This window comes from Gouania willdenowi, chromosome 13, assembly GCF_900634775.1.
Source record: "Gouania willdenowi chromosome 13, fGouWil2.1, whole genome shotgun sequence".
Taxonomy (NCBI): Eukaryota; Metazoa; Chordata; class Actinopteri; order Blenniiformes; family Gobiesocidae; genus Gouania; species Gouania willdenowi.
The window spans coordinates 16,001,008-16,023,528 of NC_041056.1; the positions used below are offsets into that span (position 1 = coordinate 16,001,008).

General features: G+C 38.7%; 1 protein-coding gene across 3 annotated transcripts in view; it reads right to left on the reverse strand.

Annotated features, from left to right (window-relative positions):
• The window catches only part of sipa1l3 (signal-induced proliferation-associated 1 like 3), a 77,079-nt gene extending 56,611 nt beyond the window's left edge, over positions 1 to 20,468 (reverse strand). For all 3 annotated transcript variants that reach the window (XM_028464259.1, XM_028464260.1, XM_028464258.1), the window contains exon 1: positions 20,335 to 20,468. The gene's annotated coding sequence lies outside the window, so the exon portion shown is untranslated. The remainder of the gene's footprint in view (positions 1 to 20,334) is intronic.
• Between the last annotated feature and the right edge of the window lie 2,053 nt (positions 20,469 to 22,521).

Consider the following 22,521-nt stretch of genomic DNA (forward strand, 5'->3'; position numbering starts at 1 on the left):
CCTTTCGATCAGAAGATGACCGCTCTACCACCTGAGTCACAGTCCCAATAGATTTGAACAGAGCACACGGCTAGCGTGCCTTGGCAGCTTGTTCCCTCGACAAAATTAGCACAGCCAGCTTTAATTCCAACTTATGTTTGTGCACTGAGTGTGCTGCAGTAATCCTGAACCATCTTTTAAATATCCACAAATTATTGTTTTCAGCAATATCACAAGCGTGAAGAGAACATTTCCTTTAAAGATTAAATAAAACCACTAATGTGTGTCCCTTCTAAAGCAAACCGTTTAAATGCACAACCGCGTAAACAAAGCCTTTGGTTTGCAGGAACTCCTGGCAAAACAGGAAACACAACTTATTGCAGCAGCAGCAGCAGCAGCAGTAGCGTACATAACACAGTGAGGATGACTATGAGCAAAGCATGTAGTCAAGTTTCACGGTCATTCATCATCGCTCAGCCCTGTCAGCGAGAAGAAATAGTTTGGATTTGTTTGCACTCATCATGCTAACTTTGATCCACACACAATTACTTTTCCAGTTTGTACAAAAAATAAATGGTGGTTGTGCTTAATGGGAGTTTTCAAGGTAACCAAGTTTTCAATTAAAATAAGGCTCAACTTCTTCATATTCTTCTTTGAGTTGTCTCATCTCAAATTGGAACATAGATCAACTACAGTGCACTGCTGTCATCAAATGCAAAGTAACAAGACTGAGGAAAACAGCTGCGTGCGCACACACACACATAAATGAATGAATCCATGCTTTTGTGTTTCTTAATATCTTTATAAAGGTAATTTTTTTTCCAAACATCAAATACTTGTTTGTGTTCTGGCTGATCAGATGGCCATTTTCTCTTTTCTTGTGCAGTTTGGATGAATCGGGGGGTGAAGAAGGAAAGAGTGTGCGGTGACGAACACCTTAGCATTGTGTCCACTTCTATCTGGGTGGCCCGTGTTTGCTGACGGTGTGTCACAGCTCACAATGCAATCCCAAAGCAAAAGCGAGGGGCACACAAAGACAGCACATTTGAGCATTTAAGGCATGCTCTGAAGCTGAAGCCCATAAACAACTTAAACTATCTGGATTTTGTCTTAGATACATTTTATAAAAGCTGAAATGGAGAACAGGTAAACAGGGTTAGCAGCAGTCCCAGTGGCAGCTGCAGTTGTTTTAACGTTGGTAATATATCCATCTGGTGGCTGAGTGCTAAATGAAGCTAATATTGACCAAGGGCCAGGCAACCACACTACTTCACTAGCTTTGGGAAATGTAAAAAGACTAACAATTCATTTCTCTGGTACAAATGGAATTTGTATAGTTGTGTGTGATAAAGCTCTGTTTTTATTTAAAAAAAAAAAAAAAAAAACCTCATCAGGTAAAACCTCAATTCATGAACAGTTGCTGAATAATATTTGGTTTTAACATAACTTGGACACAATCAGCAGCACAACGCCAGTCACACATGGGTGTGCTGTATTCACAACCTGGTAGCTTAGGTCTGTGAAAAAAACTAAATCTCAAGACTTGAGACTGTGAATTTAAGAGTGGGAGAAAAGCTTTAGATTTTAGCAGAAAAACATTGATGAATTTGTGAAAGAACTAAGTAGTGCCTTTTTACAGTAAATGTTGTGTTAATGTTCTATTCATCAGCAAGTGTTTGTGAAAACTCGATTGTTTTTTTAAAAAAATACTAAGCAAAGGCTAGGCTAAAACCAGAACTCACAACCTTCCACCTTTTGTGTGTTGTTAGGATCCCTCAGCACACAGTATGAATGAAAACTAATTTATTTTAAAAGTTTTATTGGTAATTTCCGACTTGTGGAGGTCACAAGAGAACTTTTTTGTTGGCACTGTGTCTTAAAAAACACTGCTGCCACCCTCTCACGTCCTGTTTCTGGTTTTTATAAGCTCATACTGGTTTCATCAGAAATACATTTCAAAATAAAAGTCATGCAAGTTCTTATTTTTACCAAACATTACAGCAGCAATAAATTAATTGTAATTTTTTTTACAGAGAGCCTTGTTTACGGACAAACCGAGAAAGAACATTTTCTTTTTATGTCTTTAGATCCACATTTTGAAAAGCTTGGTAATGCAGTCCCACCTTTAACTGTGTTACCATCTGTTTAACCAGCTAAACTGTGCCAAGTCTGGTCTGGCACCACCTTCACAGAGCTGCCATCTCAGTGAAGGATCAAGCTTTGAATATCATTTGCCTTTCTCTATTCAATCACCTTCGCATACAAATGCCTACCAGATAAGTAGCCCTTGTGCAAACATTATTTTGCAAAAAATGTTTATGAACAAATTTTCCTATCACATTCAATCTTCTTGAAAAATTTCATTCTCTCTTCAAAACACAAGAACACAGTAAACAGAAGTTTACCAAAAGTACAAATTTGAATACAAAACAGTCGCCTCATGTTCATTTCTGTCCCTAGTTCCAAAACAGCACTTTCAGTATATGGCGGATGAGCACATTCAAATCATAAATTTACAGCTGGCAAACTGCCAGCAGCTGCTGGATGTTGAACATATTTTATAAAACAGTGTGGGAGGTTTCCATTAACTTGTTGGATACAAAAAAATATACAAATATATTCGACAGTTTTTAAGAGTCAAGTTGGCAATCCCAATGTGAGCAATGGTACAGCACCCTGACTAATTTAAACAATATCTGGATTTGAATCTATGTGCATACTTACACAATATAAGTAGCAGATTAACTCTAAACCCTAAATATATATTTCAGTGTTTCCATTGGGTGATTCATTAGACACCATATATTAATAAAAACTTCTGTTTGCAAAGCATCACTCTGTTATACTGATAATGGTGTCTTCTTTATGTTTCCTAGTTTCAGAAGGTAAAATGTACAGTTGACAAATTGTTGAGGCTTCCCATTTTTCAGTAATACCTGTACTTGTGTGAGTGAGCAGCATGCAAACAGGTTGGTGTAGGCATAAAAAGCAGAGTAATGTGAATCTCTGCTGTGATTGCTCTGGTATTCTGTTATTAAATGATAAGCTACTAAAATCCTTCATGGAAAAAGTCACCATTAATGACCTTCTGTCCTTCATCACTATAGCAATCTGACTGTTCATTATCACAGGACAATATCAGCACTGCTGACATTTATCTGATGAAATTTGCTTTCGTCTGTTTTGCTGCTTTTAATCTTTCCCCCAAAACTAAATTTGTGATATATTTTTTTAGGTTTTTTTCTTTGTGTCTTTTTTCTGAACTACCCTAATGTGGGACTAATAAATCAATATATTCTCTTGTGGTCTGGCTTTTTGTTTTAAACAACATAAAACTAATGGGGTCAGAAGGGTATAAGAGGGCTGTGATTCCTAACACTGTAGGAGAAACAGAAGTTTAAGTGGTCAAAAAATGTTCCAAACTTATCAAAACTGTGCTTGAAAACACCAACTCAGTACTCTGGGTGGCTTTTCTGAAATGCCAAATCCGGGCCTTTAGAGCATCCAATGTGGCCCACAGAAGAAAGTAAAAATGACAGAGAAAACATTAATCAATATGTAAATTACCAAATAACTCAGTTGTAGATACCTCAGTCCCTTCAAATACACACATTTAATGAAACTCCACAATATTTGCACCATTCACGATTTTCCCACTCTACCAACCATCTGATAATCTATATGAAAAGCTTACTTTGTTCACTATCACTGCCTCAGGGTCCCCTCTACATTGACTCTCTCAGACAGCTCGGTTTCAGTGCTAGAATCAGCTTTTGTTAATTATAAACCTCACCCTGTCTTCCTCTCCTAATAGAAGAGGACTTATCCAGAGCAAAAGCATGAAGCATTTAGATAAGCAGAAAGGGTAAAATTTCACTGAGCAAGATAATCAACCGCACATAACGATAAATGACGTGAAATATACAGGGAGAGGCTTGTTTGGTGAGAAAATAAAGACTGGGTTGTAAATGTGGGAGAGCGTGGCTGACCCCGATTCTGCAATGACTCCTCTATGCTAGGAGGAGGGGAGGAGTCCAGACATAAACATACAATGACAGGAGAGCTGCTGCTGCTCCGACAATGCACCCCCATCACTGACTGAGCCTTCACTTGTTCCTGCGTTCCATCGCCCATCCCCCTTCAAACCTTAGCTTTACACTTACAATGACAAACTTCTAATGTTGAAAGGGGAATATTTCACAGTTGTAAATACTATTTATATGGGGGGGGGGACACTGTGCTGAAAAAAGTTAAGATAATTCAGCCAGACTAAGAGCAATGTGCACAGTTTGCATTTATAAATGCTGTGGTCTACATTTCTCAGCACTGCCCATCCATGCACAAGGAAAACAGAAAGAAGCCAGCACATAAAGAATGCAAGGAACGTGGCGTTATGAGCCTGTTTTATTAAGAGAGAAAGACTAGGATTGTGTGTGTGTGTATGTGTGTGTGTGTGTGTCTGTGTAGTGGCAAAAGCCTGTGCCGTGTGATGCTGGAACTATGGCACTAAGCTAAGAAGAGGATGAACTAACTGGAGAAAAAACTAGACTAGAGTCAGTCAGAGCCCTGGGGCAGAGGCCAGCCCAGTACAAAACAGTCTGGAGGGGACAAATAAACATGCCGGCCTTCTCTGGCTGGGAGTGCAGGAAGGGCGAGCAGAGAGGCTTACACTTCAAACCACAGCAGAACTCCTCCTGGTGTGTTTACGACCAGCAAACTGCCCCACAGTATACAACTTCAACACAAGACAGATTCCTTCTCACTTGCATTCATTCAGAAGAAAATCTGTCATATAAGGGGAAATGAAAACACAAGAGACAAAGAGAGAACAACCACAAGCAACAAACCTTTAGCCAATTCTCAGATAGGGATTTGAAGCACTTAGCTTGCCGATTTGCCAGGATCCCCGAGATGGTGCGGCAAGTGGGTTAAAGCACACCCCAAGTCTCATAATCACTTCTGCCCCTCCTTTTGCCTTCTCTTTCTGTCTGCCAATGTAGGCCAAGGAGTGCAATGACAATTCGCACAAAATAGTTGGAGTACGTCTCACACAGAGATACAATCATCTGGACACATTTGAGCCTCACAAGACCCTGGTACAATGTTACTCTGAGGGTTACAAATGCATGATTTTATTTATTTTCATTAGGCTTTACACTGATCTGATCAGCTTTATCGGATTGGTCAATATTTTGCATTTTATGCAATTAATGTGATTGTCTGTAATGTCTTAATTCACCGGTCCGATCAATGACGTCATTGTCATGATTAAACTTTCTGTAGATGCTCCAATTGCACTGTTTTATAGTCTCATTTACACCAAAGAGTTGTTTGCTTTATGTGACACGGCTTTATTTCACTCGCATTTGTGCACAAAGGTGAAAACCTATGAGTGAACGGCAAAAATACCTCTCGGTTGGAGGGGAGCGGCTGAGCGCCGGACTTTTTCTCCAGTCTACTGGCTCTGAAGGGGGGGGGGGGAGTGTCTGCTGTTAGTGTCTGTGTGTGTGTGTGTTTTTATGTGTGCGCGCTTGTTTTGTTTATTCAGCCCGAGCATGTTAAAAGAGCAGCAACTCCCTCACTTCACAGCAGTCATTGAGTATGACTCAGGTTTCATTAAACAGCTGCAACGTTTATTTTGCCAATGACTCAAAAATGGCATACAGCTCATAATCGATCTGCTCCGGTCAAACACGCTCCCTCACTCCGCACACTGGTCGAGCAACCAGTGCATTAATTCGCAGTTTAAGGGCCACGCTCACGCTCGCACACGCTCACACACAACAAATGTTATGTTCCGGTCCTGCATGGAAATTCGTCAACTCTTCCACTCCCTCACAGTCAAGAAAAATGGTACTGTTTGATTTTCCGTGAATCTGTATCAGGTAATACCAAAGGAAATTGGTCAGTACCTAAAAAAAACAACCTGAATTCATATGATCGGATCGGTGATACGTAATCATTTTTTTTTTTAAACTCACTGATCGGTTATCGGCCCAAAAATTCTGTCTCCTTTTTAGATGGGAGAGTCATGTGTGAAGCTACATTACCTCTGAGTAACTATGATTAATCGCTGTAAGCTTATGAAAAAAAATATTCCTCATGTCTCCACATTTCACACAGTACAAGCCAGACACTGGTAACATGAGTATGTGGTGAAACTCAGTAGTATTTGTCAGTAGGGCGGCCTAGCAGAGTCCCAGGCCCCAGAGAGACCTTGCAGTATTTGCCTGCAGGACTTTGACTTTGACTTGTGAGAGCAAACACTGTACAGTAGGTCCATTGAGACTGAGCTGAAACACAGGGCTGCAAAACACACAGTGCAAACTCACGCTGTGAGAAAAGAAGGAACAAAGAATGCAGCCAGCAAGTGAGCAGATTAAACATGAGCAAATAGCAGCCATGATGAATTTCAAAGGTTGCTATGTATTTGTTCAAATTCACCCATGAATGAAGACAGTGGAACATCTCAGCAGGTTATATGAATACTCCTCATTGGACAAGAAGATTACAGTGTTGCATCCGGTTGGATTCAAGTTGAGTTACTGACCTGCTAACACCAATACCAGTGTCTCTCACTCACACACACACAGACACCCACGCACAAGTAGGTTATTTCTTTGTTCTCTCTCTTATTTTTCTTTATTCGTTTTTGCCATTCAGGCATAGCCACATTGAAAATGCTCCTGGTCAATAGGACTGAACCTTAAAAGTGAAAGCATTTACAAATGCTTTACGCATATACACAAGCTTTTGCAAATGAGAAGCAGGTGGTGAGTGCAGGTGAACGCAGCCTATTCAGAAGATCTTATAAAAGAGGGGTTTGTTTTGACTGAAAGAGGATTATCGAAGAAGGGTGTGGTTCTCTTTACTCACTGTGCCATTGTGCACCCCGTTTTACACGGTCAAATGGAGGCACGAAATCTGTTCGACATCGTATTACGATTTAACTTTCAGGGAGGTTTTAAAAATGCACTCCAAACCAATATTTTCAGACTCTATATCAATCACACATAGAGATGTAACGATTAATTGTAAGGCAGTTAAAAATCGATTCATAGGTACCACGGTTCACATCGATGCTCTGAAAATTGAATCGCAGTACTTTTTTTTAACAGCAGAGGGCGCTATATATTAATCCTTCCAGAAGCGGACGTGACGGGCGGAATCTGCTACTATTTTCTTTCTTGCCGCCATTTACTGTTAAACATGCTCATAAATGACTCTTTACTCCTTTAGCACCGAAAGAATATTTGGAATATTACGTGAATATCTGTAAAAGTCACGTTTTTCTATTAGCTCTGTCTGCTAGCATAGCTTCTCTTCTTCACTGGTGGAATAACTACATGCCAACCACTGGGTTTCCAGCGCCCTCTGCTGGTCTAAACAAATATCTGACACTTTTAAAAAGAAAAAGAACTATTATGTAGTTTTGAATTGTTTACTATAGAACCAGAATTTAAATTAATAGGCTTCTTCTTCATTTGTATTATTCCTTTATTTATTTCAATTCAAGATTTATTTTTAGCTAAATTGCATCATTTTACATAGTTTATCAAGGGATTCTTTTGACAATGAAAAATAAAAGGAAAATAACATAGTATTTTCCCCAAAAAAATAAAGGAACATTTTTCAGTCATTTGTCAACATTCCCATTTTGTAAAATAAATCGTGAGAAAATCGTATCGTGAACCCAGTATCGTGAATCGAATCGTATCGGGAGTTGAGTGAATCGTTACATCCCTAATCACACATGAAAGGTAAAGGGGGAGCTTTTCATGCCAAAAGAAGTCTCAGCCCCTCAAAACTATCTCAGGCATCTGGGCCAACAGCAGCATCTCTGTAGCGGAATCTGGCCTGTGAATACAGCGCGAGTAGAAGGTATGTCATTTCCAAGCAGGCAAAAATGAAAGACTAACAAAGGGACTTTACTACCAGATCAACAGCGCATACTTTGTCTCTGTAACTTGGCAGAGAGAGAGCGTGAGGGCCAGCATGGGTGACGTTTCGCTAATTTCCCATCCCAGGGATTTAGAGTTGACACTGTCACAACAACTCCAAACTAGTACAGAGTCAGGTAACGATGATCGAACCCAGTCAGACGTAGTCACTCCTTGGTTCTATGTTTGAAGAGTGGCGTGAGTCCAGGGTGTGGTCCTTGAGTCCTGAGTACACTTGTGTGCACCCACACTGAGCTGCACATGTGCTCACAAAAGCATACACTGGCCGTTTTTTAGATCCAGACAGGATGAGCAAGAAAAGGGATCTTTTACAAAGTAACACACAATTCAACTGAGCCAAATTAAGTGCAGTTGAGTAAAAACAATGGCAGCACAAACTGAGCGATGTGACAATTTGTCAAAATAAAATAGCTTGTTGAATAGCTCGTTGGCGGCTCCAATAGTCCACAGACCAGTTACTTTTTTCCATAGCCGATGGAAAGGATAAATGGTGTAATTACCGGTAACATTACGAGGTAAAGAGAAGAGATAAAGATCAACATGCACACAAAATAATGAAGCATGACACACACTTCTAACATGGAAAAAAATCTCTTAGAGGATGAAGTGTTTGTTTGTGTGTAGAGGTGTTCAAATAAATGACTCAAGACGACTACCAATAAACCAAAAAATAGCAGAAAAAATACACAACATGACCCCAAAAATACACAACAAAAAACGACAACAAAATCTTTATCCTAAAAACTGACATGAATGTTGATAATGTGGCCCTTGAATTAGATTAGATAATCACATTTGTGTGCCTGCTGCTGTGATACACATTGGCCACTGGACGACATTATTAAAATAATTAGTCAAAACATTTTATGGCTGAGACAACAAGAAGCAGTGGGCAATGTGCTTTGGCTGCTTTTAAACAGCCAAGTGGGTCATGCACATTTCAGCCTGGCACTGAGTGATAATGCTGACCTTAACTGCAAGGAAGCTGCAGGAGGGAAAATATCCAGGACTGGGCTTCTCTTAAAGCATTTTACATTGTCAAAATCTTAACGATTGCATCTCCACATTTTCTTCATGGTAAGTCACAACAAGGCTGAGACATTTGCTTCATGGACAAAACATTGCACTTTCACTCTCTCTTTTTGGGGACAATCTCAAATCCACACCTGCGCGCGCACACACGCATGGGATCTCGATATGGTGATATATATCGCGCTATTTTTTCACACGATCGATTATCGATATGCTCGAGCTAAGTATCGATTTTTTTTAATTTTTTTTAGATAATATTTTATTATTTTCAAAACCTTTTCTGCTTTTTCACTAAAATTTGCAGGAAGGTCTTCACAGAAATGTTATCACTGTTTGTTGAAGGAACCAATATTTTGTTTACTGGAATATTGCACTATAATGGTGTCACTGGTAAGAAAGACCCTATTTTTTGTTTACAGAAAGCAATATTGGAGATGTTGATTGTTAACACTTATCTACAGAAATGTTGCACTAAAATAGTGTGACTGTTCATTAGGGATGTAACGATTCACTCAACTCCCGATACGATTCGATTCACGATACTGGGTTCACGATACGATTCTCTCACGCTTTATTTTACAAAATGGGACTGTACATAAATGATTGAAAAATATTCCTTTATTTTTTTTGGGAAAATACTATACTATTTTTCATTGTCAAAAGAATCCCTTGATAAACTATTCAAAACAATGCAATTTAACTAAAAATAAATCTTGAATGAAATAAATAAAGGAATAATACAAATGAAGAAGAAGCTTATTATTTAAATTCTGGTTCTATAGTAAACAATACAAAACTGCATAATAGTTATTTTTCTTTTTAAAAGTGCAACTGAAAATGTATTTTGTGCCTTAACAACTGGACTTAAAAAACAAAAAAAAGTCATTTTACTGTATTTAGGTCAGATATTTGTTTGAACCAGCAGAAGGCGCTGGTAACCCAGTGGTCGGTTGGCATGCAGATATTTTGCAGTGAAGAAGAGATGCTATGCTAGCAGACAGAGCTAATAGAAAAACGTGACTTTTACAAATATTCACGTAATATTACAGATATTATTTCGGTGCTAAAGGGGTAAGGAATCATTTATGAATATGTTTAAGAGTAGAAGATGGCCAGAAAGAAAGTATTAGCAGATTTCACTCGCCGCCAACACTTCTGGGTAGCGCCCTCTGCTGGTTAAAAAAGTACTGCGATTCAATTTTCACAGCATCGATGTGAATCATTATACCTATGAATCGATTTTTAACTGCCTTTACGATTAATCGTTACATCCCTACTGTTCATTGGACACTTTTTCAATTTGTCTTTCAGATATATAAAATAAAAGCTGTATTTTTTCACTTAATCTTTTTTTTTTCTTGTTATGTCAAAGATTATCACAGATTTATTTCTGACCAATAAATCGATAATCGCAGTATCGTCATATCGTGAGATAATTGTTATCGTAAACTGTGTATCGCGTATCGTATGGTACCCAGAAGTAGACACACACACACCGACCCACGCACACTTATTGCTTCTTTAACTTTTTCCAGTTTTGGCTGCTCACTACTGTTTCTCAGGTGGTAGCCAGCCTCTTACACTGAACCACACAGCTATCTATAATCAGGGCTCAGCTGCAGAGGTCACAGGGAACACACAAAGAAAAAAAGAGGAGGATGAACTGAGAAGGTGAAAAGGGAGAAGGAAGTGCATGCTGGCTTTCTTCTTGCAACAGACCTTCCTTTCAGTTACTCCCTCGCTCTAATGTGTACATCCCTCCTCCCCTGTTTAGGAACTTCACTCCCTCTGAGTTATCAGCTCATCCGTCTCGTCCTCTCCCACGATGATAACAGCCTCCGCTTCCAAACTTCTGTCACTTCCTTCTCTCTGTCACTACTTGTCTGGCCTAGTGTGGGTAAGGATGTAACTGAAAGAACACAGAAACCACTCACTAAATTGAATTCAACTGTTGCTTCGATCGCTTCTGCTACAAGAAACAAGTAAAGTAACAACTGTTGTAAACTGCATGTGTCCAAACAAAAAGGGCAGTCTTTACAAGAATACATCATGTGTCAAACTCAAAGCCCGGAGACCAAGTTGGCCCTTTAAAAGCATCCAATCTGGCCCGCAAGAGAAAGTAAAGTTGACAGTGAAAACAATATGCCATGTGTTGTGGTAATTACCATGTAATTCAGTTGTAGATAACTCAGTCCATCCAAATTCAACAAATTCAACAAAACTCCATACTATTTACAGAGACTAGCAATTTTCATGTACTCACATCACATGACTGGAATTATTTTTCATCGCAAATTGTCCAAATACCTCTCCATTCTTCTACACTCCTGTAATTTCTCATTAAAAAAAAAAAAAAAAATCCAAAAAAATCTAAATAAAGCAAAAATTAATAACAAAATCAAGTAATTTTGAAGAGAAAAACCTGTATTTAATGAAATCTGTCTATTATTGCCCTCTTATCTTTTACCGACAACCCCAGAATACATTGTGCTTCCTCTCCAGACAGTGATGAGCGATTTAAAACTATTCTAATGTGAGGGAAAGGCTAAGGAAATGAGCTGCATGCTGTCCATGAACTGCATGACACCCGTCTGAACTTCAAAGCAATGTTTCTACTATTCATGCCCAGTGACTAGTCATTTGTCTTAGTGACAGATTTCAACAGCATAGGGCCACTTTCCTCTAGGATGCCTCATGACTGATTCACAGCAACACTCATCTCAAAACCGCACATTCCCATCCAGCTTAGTGTACACTCCCTTCCTGTCCAAGGAGCTTCATCTGCAGCAGGAAGCACAGAAGGAGCAAAGGTTGATGAACACCTTCAAAAACAAAGTACAGATTAAATGAAACATCCCACAATAAGCTGAAGCCTACCAAACAGATTTTTATTAAATTCCCAGACAAAAAAAATCAGTGTCCTCAGACATTTTTTACTGCACAGAACTGACTCACTGGGACATAATGGAATGGACTGTTAGGGTTGTTTGGCTTTGTGAATCAGGCCTCTGACTGAGATGAAGGGCACAGTACTGACTTTAAAAAAAAACATGTAATTATCAACAAACTGAGGATTTATGGTCTAAAAAGGGGTTGTAAGAGTTTGATCATGGTTGTATTTGAGCAAAGCGCCAAATATCCTCTTTGTCAGGTATTGGCACTTATCTGGATCAGTGATCCTGATCATGGTACCATGACAATTCACACTTTAAAGGCTTGTAAGAAATGTATATTCCCATCTACCTATAAAAGCAAGAATGTTATGTGTGCGTGTACCAAATATCTCCACAACGCGGTGTCTATTCGACCTGAAACTTTTTAAACAGCTTCCAAATACCCCGAGTTTGTGCATCCGTTACTTTGGAGTAATTTGGTGCTGCAAACCATTCATTTTAATTTAATATTACGGCTTCCTCTCGGTATTGAGCGATCAACTGTACTAATTATCAACAAAACAGTAGGTCCAAATGTATGGGCGCCCACAATCTTTCAAAAAATTGTGATAAAATGCCTATTCCGGATCTAATCCAGATGAAACTCAATTAAATCCAACATAACTGAGCCAATTTTATAAAGATTGATTAATTGCAAGCCAAGATAGAATTTTTTGAAATTTCGCCAATGATGAGATATAGGGATTTGTTAATAATTATTGAAACTGATGAAAATTCCGTAGCAACTATGGGTGCTTTGATCACCAGAATAATGGGTGCAATATTTGTCCCGGGTCAATTTATCAGGTCTGAGGATCATCCCTAATCGGGAGGAAGCACTTAGTGTGTGATTGTGGAAATTCAAAAAGCAGCGAAATAGCAAACAACAAATGGGCCAGTCTCATTCCAATCAATCATTCGCTGGAATGAATCACCAAAAACTAAAAAAGAAATTACTTGGTGGAAAAGCCTCATTGTTCACCAGGGTAAGTATAGCATAAATGATAGTTTATATACAAGTTGGTGGTGACAAAGTAAAAATCATAAGCAAGGCAAATGTATTTATTTGTATAGCACATTTCACATGATTAAACAGTGGAACAGAAAGCAATAAACTCTGAAAAAATCAATAAGAGCAATAAACAGTTTTAAATCAACAATAAAAAGATTAAAAATCTCCCTCTTAGTCATACGCAGTAGAGGAAAAGAGTGCCTTTAACTTGGATGTAAAAATGTTCACAGCTTCTTCAGCTCGAGTGGCAGTTTGTTCCACTTCTTTGCAGCATAACAACTAAAAGCAGTGTCACCATGTTTACTGTGAGCTCTGGGCTCCACTATCTGACCTGTGTCCATAGATCTGAGAGATCTGCTGGGTTCATACCTGACTAACATCTCACTGATGAGGATTCTGGACCAAACCCATTCACAGATTTATACACCAGCAGCAGAACTTTAAAGTCTATTCTGAGGCTGACTGGGAGCCAGTTTAAAGACGATAACACTGGACTAATATGTTCTGACCTCTTTGTTCTGGTTAAGACCCGAGCTGCAGCGTTCTGAACCAGCTGTAGCTGTCTGATGCTCTTTTGGGGGATTCCTGTCAGAAGACCATTATAATAGTCCAGTCTGCTGGAGATAAAAGCATGGACCAGTTTCTCATAACAACTATATGTATATTTGGCAGTGAGAGAGAAAAATAGGTTGATGATTTAACAGGTGTGTGCTGGTCAGCCTGCTCCGCATGTGGGGCGCAAAAGTTTTAATTTACTCCTCTTACTTCATAAAAAAACAGATGGAGATGGAATCAGCTGTTTCTTTATCCCGCCCAACAGGATTTCCTGCTTCCAGTGCATTTCAGCCATTCCTCAAGTATGACAGAGCTCTTTGTAGAAACACACACACACACACCACCTGTCATTCCCATGTGTGAGGCGTCAGTTGGAGAAGCTTTGAGGCACGTCTAGCAAAATACTGTTGCTCTTTAAACAGCACAAACGTTAAAAATGATGGGAGGACATTAAAAATGTTAGGTTGGCTCTTTTTAGATATTTAACCGTTCATCTCAACAGTTAATAATTGATCTCTGAATGATGATCCAGTAACAAGATTGAATGGATCACTACTAGTGTTTCTCGCTTTAAAATAATAATTTCCCATAATGGCAAGGAGACTTTACTTTTAAAAAAAGTATGAAAAAGAACATCACATGTTCAGTTATGAAGGACTGTTGTAAATAACAAGCAGGAGTGCATTAAACACATTTTATGTTAGATACATTTCCACTACAGGTACCCTTTAGGCAATAACCGTCACATCTGGTTTGCAGGCATTCCTGCAAGTAAAAACCTTTGAATAGTATGAAGCACATATCCACTTTTATAAATGAAACCAACTGCCTAAGAGTTAAGTACAGGCTCCTCCTTAAGTTGATATCCTTTTATAAATAAGAAGAGAGACCTTCATTTTAAATGAGTTAATGCAGTGTTTTTCAACCACTGTGCCGCGGCACACTAGTGTGCCGCGAGAGATCGTCAGGTGTGCCGTGGGAAATTATCCAATTTCACCTAATTGGTCTAAAAAAAAATTTTGAAAACATATTAATTATTATCTGCAAATAATATACCATTGTCGAGTGTCCGTGCTGCAGTAGTGACTAAAGGTGCGTGCACACCGAACGCGACGGAAGCGATGCCGTTGCCTTAAATCGTCCGTGATCGGTAGTTTGCACATAGTGGTGCTTTTTTGTCAGTCCATCATTTCATCGCTCCAGCGACGCGATCACTAGGGAGCTGTGTGTGTGTGTGTGTGTGTGTGTGTGTGTGTGTGTGTGTGTGTGTGTGTGGCCCCGGTAACAGGGTAGAGACAGAGAGAGAGAGTGTGTTGATGACGTCTTTTTTTTTTTCTTCTTGCTCCGCTTCTACGGTTAAATTATCAACTTAACGGAGATATTAAAGGATGACTTCACTCAGAATGTGTTTGATCAGTAGTTACTGTGGTTTTAAAGAAATTTACCGCTTTAATTTTGAACCTGATACTTTGAGGAAGTAGAACAGCCTCCGCTGCAGCCGTCAGCACTGAAGCGGGAGCGGGAGGGAGGGGCTGCTGCCTCCGCTCTACAGACAGTGGAGGACGGGAGATATCGCTTCACGTCGCTTAAAAAGTTAAAATTTTTCAACTTTGATCATGAAAGTCGCGTCGCTGAGGGGGGGATAAATTGACGTTGCGTCATTTACATTGATTTTTAATGTAATCGCATCGCTTCAGTCACTTCAGTCGCGTTCGGTGTGAACCCACCTTGAGAGCGTAATCATGTAAAACTCTTCCATAACACTAGATGGCAGCAGGTAGCGAATTGCATTGTCCGTTGAGACAAGAGAATTAGTGAGGCATGAAAGTGACAGCTGGCGGTAAAAGCATTGTGGGTAAGCGAAACTACGGTGACAGTGATGGAGAAGTTTTTGAAGAGGAAAAATACCAATTCCGAACTGGGCCCTGGACAAAATTCGGACCCAGAAGAAGGCCCTAGTATGAGTGGAGGAAAGAAAGCAAAGACGGTGAGCTCGAGGCAATACAGCGAGAGTTATGTTTCATTTGGATTTACTTCCACCGGGGATGCAACGACACCGATCCCGTTGTGCTTGGTGTGTGGCGAGAAGCTATCCAACAGTGCTATGGTATAATTTTGGACAGAATTAGAGTTTGCAAAACACTTTGACGTTTTCTACTACCTTTAAGACCACATTGTTGTTTCATTTGTTATGTTCAAGCTGTATTTTTGAAGTGGACATGTTAAGTGCACTTTTTATTTGAAAGAAGAAATACAAATGATGATAAAGTCCTTTATTCTTTGTGTTTATTTGATTCCTATTCAAGACACTTTGATGAGAATGGCTATATTGTTAATATAGGCTACAGAGTATCATTTTTTAACATGTTTGGCTGGTGGTGTGCCTCGTGATTTTTTCAATGAAAAAAATGTGCCTTGGCTCAAAAAAGGTTGAAAAACACTGAGTTAATGGATATCCGTATATGATCCTGGTGAATGGTCTATGTATCATGCAAGGCTGTTTTTATCTTTGAAGCCTATATATCTCCTAAAACCATGTAAAAAGGCTAATGGTTATGTCAGTAACACCAGTTGTCTGTGTTGTGGAGGGACAGTGAGGCTTTTACTCTTTCCTTTCCTTCCTTTACCCAAGCTGACCATCGGGAGGATGCGGGGCCAACCTGTGGTAAGTCAAAACCTCCTGAACATCTGTGTTTAACCTTGAGCTAAAACCAACAACCTATCTTTATCCCGGTCAAATATTCATCACAGTGCAGCCAAATAGAAGAAAAGATGCAGCCCGAGACATCACTGCTGCTATGGCTGAGGAGCTTTTTTGCCTGTTGGCCAAACTGGGAAAACTAAAATCTCAGGAAAAGACAGAGGACACTGTGTCAGCACTAGGGATGGGAATTGATAAGAATTTAGCGATTCCGATTCCATTATTGATACTGCTTATCGATTCGATTCCTTACCTATTCTCATTGGGTGAGGGAATGAAATAATATAAATGGATTTGTTTGCTTTAACTCTTTATCATACTATCTTTGTCTCTTTAATTTCCTGCAGGAATATCAGCTCTCTTTTAATCCACCAGGTATAGATTGTTTGCACTGGATAATAATGAATACAAAAGTGCTATATAAAATTGATGAATTATTATTATTACAACATATGACACATTTTGGCTACAAACATTTGAGAGTATTTACAGTGCTCCTTTTGAACTTGACCAACTTGATCCAAAACTAATTCAGATTTAAAACAAATATTTCTTCTGTAAAAAAGAACATATTAACCACAAGTACAGCTTCACTTGTTATGTATTTAAACGTTAAAGCTTTAGTTTAGCCTTTATTTACATTTCTATAAATGGACCTTCAGAGACACCGTCCTCTGGTTGCTACATGTGACATCATCAGCCGTGTGTGTGAACAAGTGAAAGAGCAAACTAAAGGCAACAATCAGTACCAGTCCATCTCCCGTGTCTGATTACTTGTTTTGAGGACACAAACTGACGGCGAGGTGTGTGTTCTTGCTGAAGTTTGTTGTTTTCGGAAGAAAAGTCCATGCAAGAAGCAACTTTTGCGCGAGTATACAGAACCCGGAAGTGAGTAGCGTAGCAACAGAGATGCTACAAACACAGTATGGAGGACAGGGCAGCTGCGGGTGGAGGAGGTGGATTGTCCGCGGTGGACAGCAAGCAAATATATGGTGGAAGGAGCTTCACTTGACGCTAGCATAAACACAATATACAGGACACGGAGGAGTTTATTGTTAAGTATTTGCAACGTCAGAAGAACCGATAAGCGGAATTGGAAGGCAAGCAAACAAACGATTCCTAGAAATTGGATTACTGGGAACCGGTTCTCAGAAAGAACCGGTTTTCGATTCCCATCCCTAGCCAGCACTGAACTGAAAGCAAAGATTTTTGGACTTTTAGATGCAGAGCTTAGATCCTCTGATTCATCCTCTTCTGTGAGAAGGCAGCACAGATTGGTAAACAACACCCTGAGGGTGTTTGACCTCAGAGAAGTGAGCAGAAGAGGGGGAGGAGAAAGAGAAGGCAGTCTTGATGGATCTACTGTCTGCCTGCCCAGTTGATGTTTTATAGCTTCACTAAAAGCCATAAAGCAGAGATTCATTACAGAAAACACGGTGTGCCCCCTTGATCTGTAAATCTGTGACATCCTGACACTGCTACATGTTGACTTATGGATGAGAACCTGCAGGGACAGAAATGTATTAAACAGAGCTGGAAAGATAGGCTATGTATTTGTTGATGATCTAACAACTTAAAAAAAGAATAATAATAAAGTGTTCTCAAATATACCGTACCGTATAGTAATTTTTGGAAAAGGGCCATCCATAAACAAAGGTTATAAAGTAACAAAGCTAGTTGCTAGTCACATACAATTTCCCACCGTTGCATAACCATCAAACAAGACATATTTTTCTCTGTTCTCTTCGTGAGATCTCACCCACACAGCACTTTGAGTCTTCAGCCTAAATGCTCACTGTCCTCAAAGATGAGTGTGTTTTTCGATTACATAACACAATGTATTATTTATATATTTATATTTATATTTAATGGTCAGTGATTTTTAACAAGTGTGTGTGCGAGATTTCTACGAGCATGAACCAGTTTTGCTACAGACGTCTCGCAAAATGTGTTGCAAAACTCAAGCATCGCAGATTCACACGGGAAAAGTAGTTTGTGCATCTGTAGCGGCAGATTGGAGAAGTTGTAACCGGAGAGTTGTGGTTGTAAACGACCAATTATACAAGTAATTAAAAAACATGTGAATAAATGTTAGATTACAAGTTTGCAGCTGTAATTTTATGTGTAAATATCAGTCTCTAAATTTTTTTCCAACATTTGTGACATTAAATTTATTTCACGTGTGTGGATTTCTTATACACAAGCTCAAATCACATTTTACAAGCTCTCACATTTTGCAACATATCTACCTTCATAGTAAATGCACAAAATGACAAATACACAAAATAAGCGAAAATAAGCGAAATAAAACTAAATGACAACTCAAATACAAAAATTACCCCAAAAACAACAGTAAAACAACAACTATTATAGACAAACGGTGGCACTCATGATCAGACAATCATGTCTTTGTGGCCCTCACTGTGATAAAAGTTTGCAATCAAAATTCACAAGTACAAATTTTAATGTATAAGTTTGTCTGGATTGCATGCTTTTAACTTTACAAGTGATAGACCGATATTATTGGCCGAATTTTGCGTTTTTTACGTGTATCGGCATCGGCCGATGCGTTGCTGCTGCGTTCACCGATCCACATTATTTACAGAGAGCAGAAATCACCTGTTTTTAATATTTGTTCAATATTTTTTACTTCTACCTCACCTTTGCTAATTACAATAAATGTTCCTTTCTTTAAAAAAAATTAAAATTAGACTTGTAGCATTTGTTATCATCATTGTGTAATTTCTATGATGTAAATTGAGGGAGAAAAAGTAATATCGGCTCCAAATATCGGCAGTCCGTATTGGTCATTGGCAAAGGTTGATGGATAAAAAAAAAAAAAAATCCGTATCGGCATCGGCCCTAAAAAAAAAAATCCATATTGGTCTATCCCTAAACCTTACCATAGGTTTGCAAAATATCCAAGTATGCAAAATAAATACTGGTATTTCAACCTATAAATTCAAAATGACTTACTACTACCATTTAAAGAGTAGGAAATAAACTAGCAGTACTGTATAAATATCTGGTGTGACTCATACTATACTACACATATCAATAGTTTTATCAATAATCCAAATTAACGTATGGGGAATGGTGTTGGTTCAATTTTGTGTGAACATTCAATCCAGGATTTTACCCTATTGTTAGCCATCAGTATGCAAAGCTCATCTCAACACCTGTGTCTGCGCAGCAGGCTGAGCAGAAGGACAGTTGGGTTAATACACCTGAGGATGAGCCTCTGCGGATCATTATTGCATTAGAAGGAGGAAGAGGAAGGCACTGAGAGCCACTGGAGCCTGGGAAATATGCAGTGATGTCGCGCTCTGTTGCTCCTACTCAGTCCATCCATCATCCTGATGCTAGACGTGTCATTTCCGGAGGGTTGGGGGGGGGGATACAGCAGCAACATGGGGCATCTCAATGAAAAGAAGGCATCATCAGCCCTTTTTTACTCTATAACGATGCACACACACCTACCTAGCGTGCACCTGTGTCTCCTGACAGCTGAGGAGTTACTATTAATACCACAACCGTATGAAACGTGTTGCACATCTGATGATGGTCAGTGAGCAGACAAACACTGAGCTCCCTCTGAACAGTCCAACAGATGCATTACTAATGCTGCTCATGTTTCAACACAAAGCTGCAGTCAAGGCAACTTCAGAATTGCTGCACAACAACTACTCGTAATTCAAAAGCATTTCCCCCACTTCACTAACTGGCTAGCAGTGCACCCCCAAACAAAGCACCCATTGTCTGGAATTTGTAGTCCCACTGTTTGTATCCAGGCTCTCGCGACTGCGATTAACTCAGGTACGAAAAAAACTACAAAACCAAAAAGTCTGCAGAGCACATCGAGCATGCGCACTGAGCGCTAATGAGCTTGGAAGGCTGGGTGAATAAATATGAGTTATTATTACAGTTTTCATATAGCTTCGTGGGCTCTGTGAGCACAGCGGAATGCGTGGATAGGAGCAGTGAACACAGAGAACCAGGCTGAGCCATAGTTTATGAAGCGACTGGCTCTTCGTTCACTGAAGTTGGTCGGCTCGGCTCGGCTCGCCGCCGCTCCGTGTTCTCCTGCCCACACACCAACACTCACTTCTGTATGTCTCCTCAAAGTCCACAGAGAAAGCCAAAACGAGTACCTGGCCTTACCTGAAGCAGTTCCCGGTGTCCCTTCTTGCCCGTATTCCCTTAAAACCAGTCTAGTGCCATGGTGGAGGCAGACGTCCTCCGCTGCCTGTTCACTACCGAGTCGTTACCAAGAGTGTTTCAACCGAAACCACGGCGGAGCGTCGCCCGTTCACTCACGGCGCATGCGCAGCACTGCCTTCCGTAGTAACATGCAGGACCAGCACAACACAATGATATCTTATAACAAAGCCCACAAAACCACGTTAGAAACAGATAGTATGTCACTGTAAAGCTTAGGATCAGAGAACCATTCAGTTCAATTACATTTTTATACAAGAATGCACAAAGCAATGATACTATACCTAACAAAATACAAGGAAATCCAACAGGTTATAAGACAAAAAATATAAATTACTGAATCATTCTCAAACGAAATCAATAATAACAACTATTTGATATAGCCATAATAAAATAGGCTTTATAAGCCTATAATTACGATATTTTGGGGGGCTCCGTTGTCTCGCTTAAAACATATTAGTCAATAGCGGAGCCTTGTGGTTGCAAAGTGAAGTACACCCGTTGAAAGTGCTTCCGAGATGTTTCATTCATTCATTCGTGCGTCCGTTCATCCTCTTTACGATGGAGATTGTTTTGTGTCTTTATTATTCAATAAAAAATAACTTCAATTAAAAATAAATAAATAAACATTTTCAATCAAAAAGTGTACTTCAATCCAATATAAATATTTTCAATCAAAGAAAAAAAGTGTTCTAATTCCAAAAGTAATAATAATGTTTGAAACGCAAATAATTAAATTTGAACACTTTTTTCTTTGATTGGAATTTTTTGTTTTGTTTTTTCATTTCTGTCAACTTTTTTTTTTTTATTGCAAAGGTTTTTTGATTGAAGTTTTTTTTAAATTACCTTAATTTACACATCTTTGAGGAAAACGCTCTGATTATTTATTCAAATTGTAACTTAAGTCGGTTAATACTAATAGTTTTATATTCAACAAACAACCCCCACGTTGAACTAAAGCAGTGACAGTAACTGCAATGAGGACACCAGGAGACAGTATTGCGCAATTTATGATAGGCGCGGCTGCCATTGTATGGCAAATGATTACCTTATATGAAATAGAAATAGAAATTAGGGAGTAATATGACGAGATACCATATTACGAAATGACAATCAGTTTTACAGGCTTACTTGATTTCACATATTACATTGGGGCACAATAGGATTATGAACAGGCTAAATAAGATTAGAATCTTCTTGTGCTTGAAATATTTGAAGATTACATAAATAAAAAAACAGAATAAAGATTAAGATTAAATTAGCCCAGTGGTTCCCAACCTTTTTCGGGTCATGACCCCTATTTTAATATCACAAACTTCTGGCGGCACCAGGGACTTTGTCTTTCTTTCTGAAATTAGATTTAATCATATTTATTAAAGTGTGTTACAAATCCAAAGTAGCGACAAGATATTTTTATAATGCATTTTTTTTTTTTATTTCATATAATTGAGAAAGTTTAGGCATAATATACAGTTGTTTGATATATGTATTGTGTGTGATGTGTTAATTTGAAAAAGAATACTTCAATATATATATGTGTGTATTTCTTTATTCAGTACTTTTTTTTTTAATTATTATTAATTACTAGGCATTTCAGGCGACCCCATTTGAATTCCAGGCGACCCCACATGAGGTCACGACCATGGTTGAAAAACCCTGAGTTAGCCCTTACGATGGTTCAGTTTGGTTGGATCAGTAACATGTATAAAATTCATGACAATTATTGTATATATGTACTCTTGCTCTATGAAAAAAATAAAAATAAACATATATATATATATATATATATATATATATATATATATATATATATATATATATATATATATATATATGCTAATGTGTGTTTTAGTTTTAAAAAACAAAACAAAAAAACAGAATCCCTGTTTATTATAATACAATATTATAATAAACAGGGATTTGGTCATTGAACCAATCTGTATACAACCTTTATTGATTTAATATATTTATTGATTTGTTTTATTTTTTACAGATTTTTTTGTTCAAACAGAATATAATTTACCAGACTGTAGAGTAGATTTAAATGACAATTCCTTGTTGAAGTTGTGATGTTACGATGTAGGTCAGCCTTTTATGACTACATTACCCATATTGCACCGGTGCATCTAG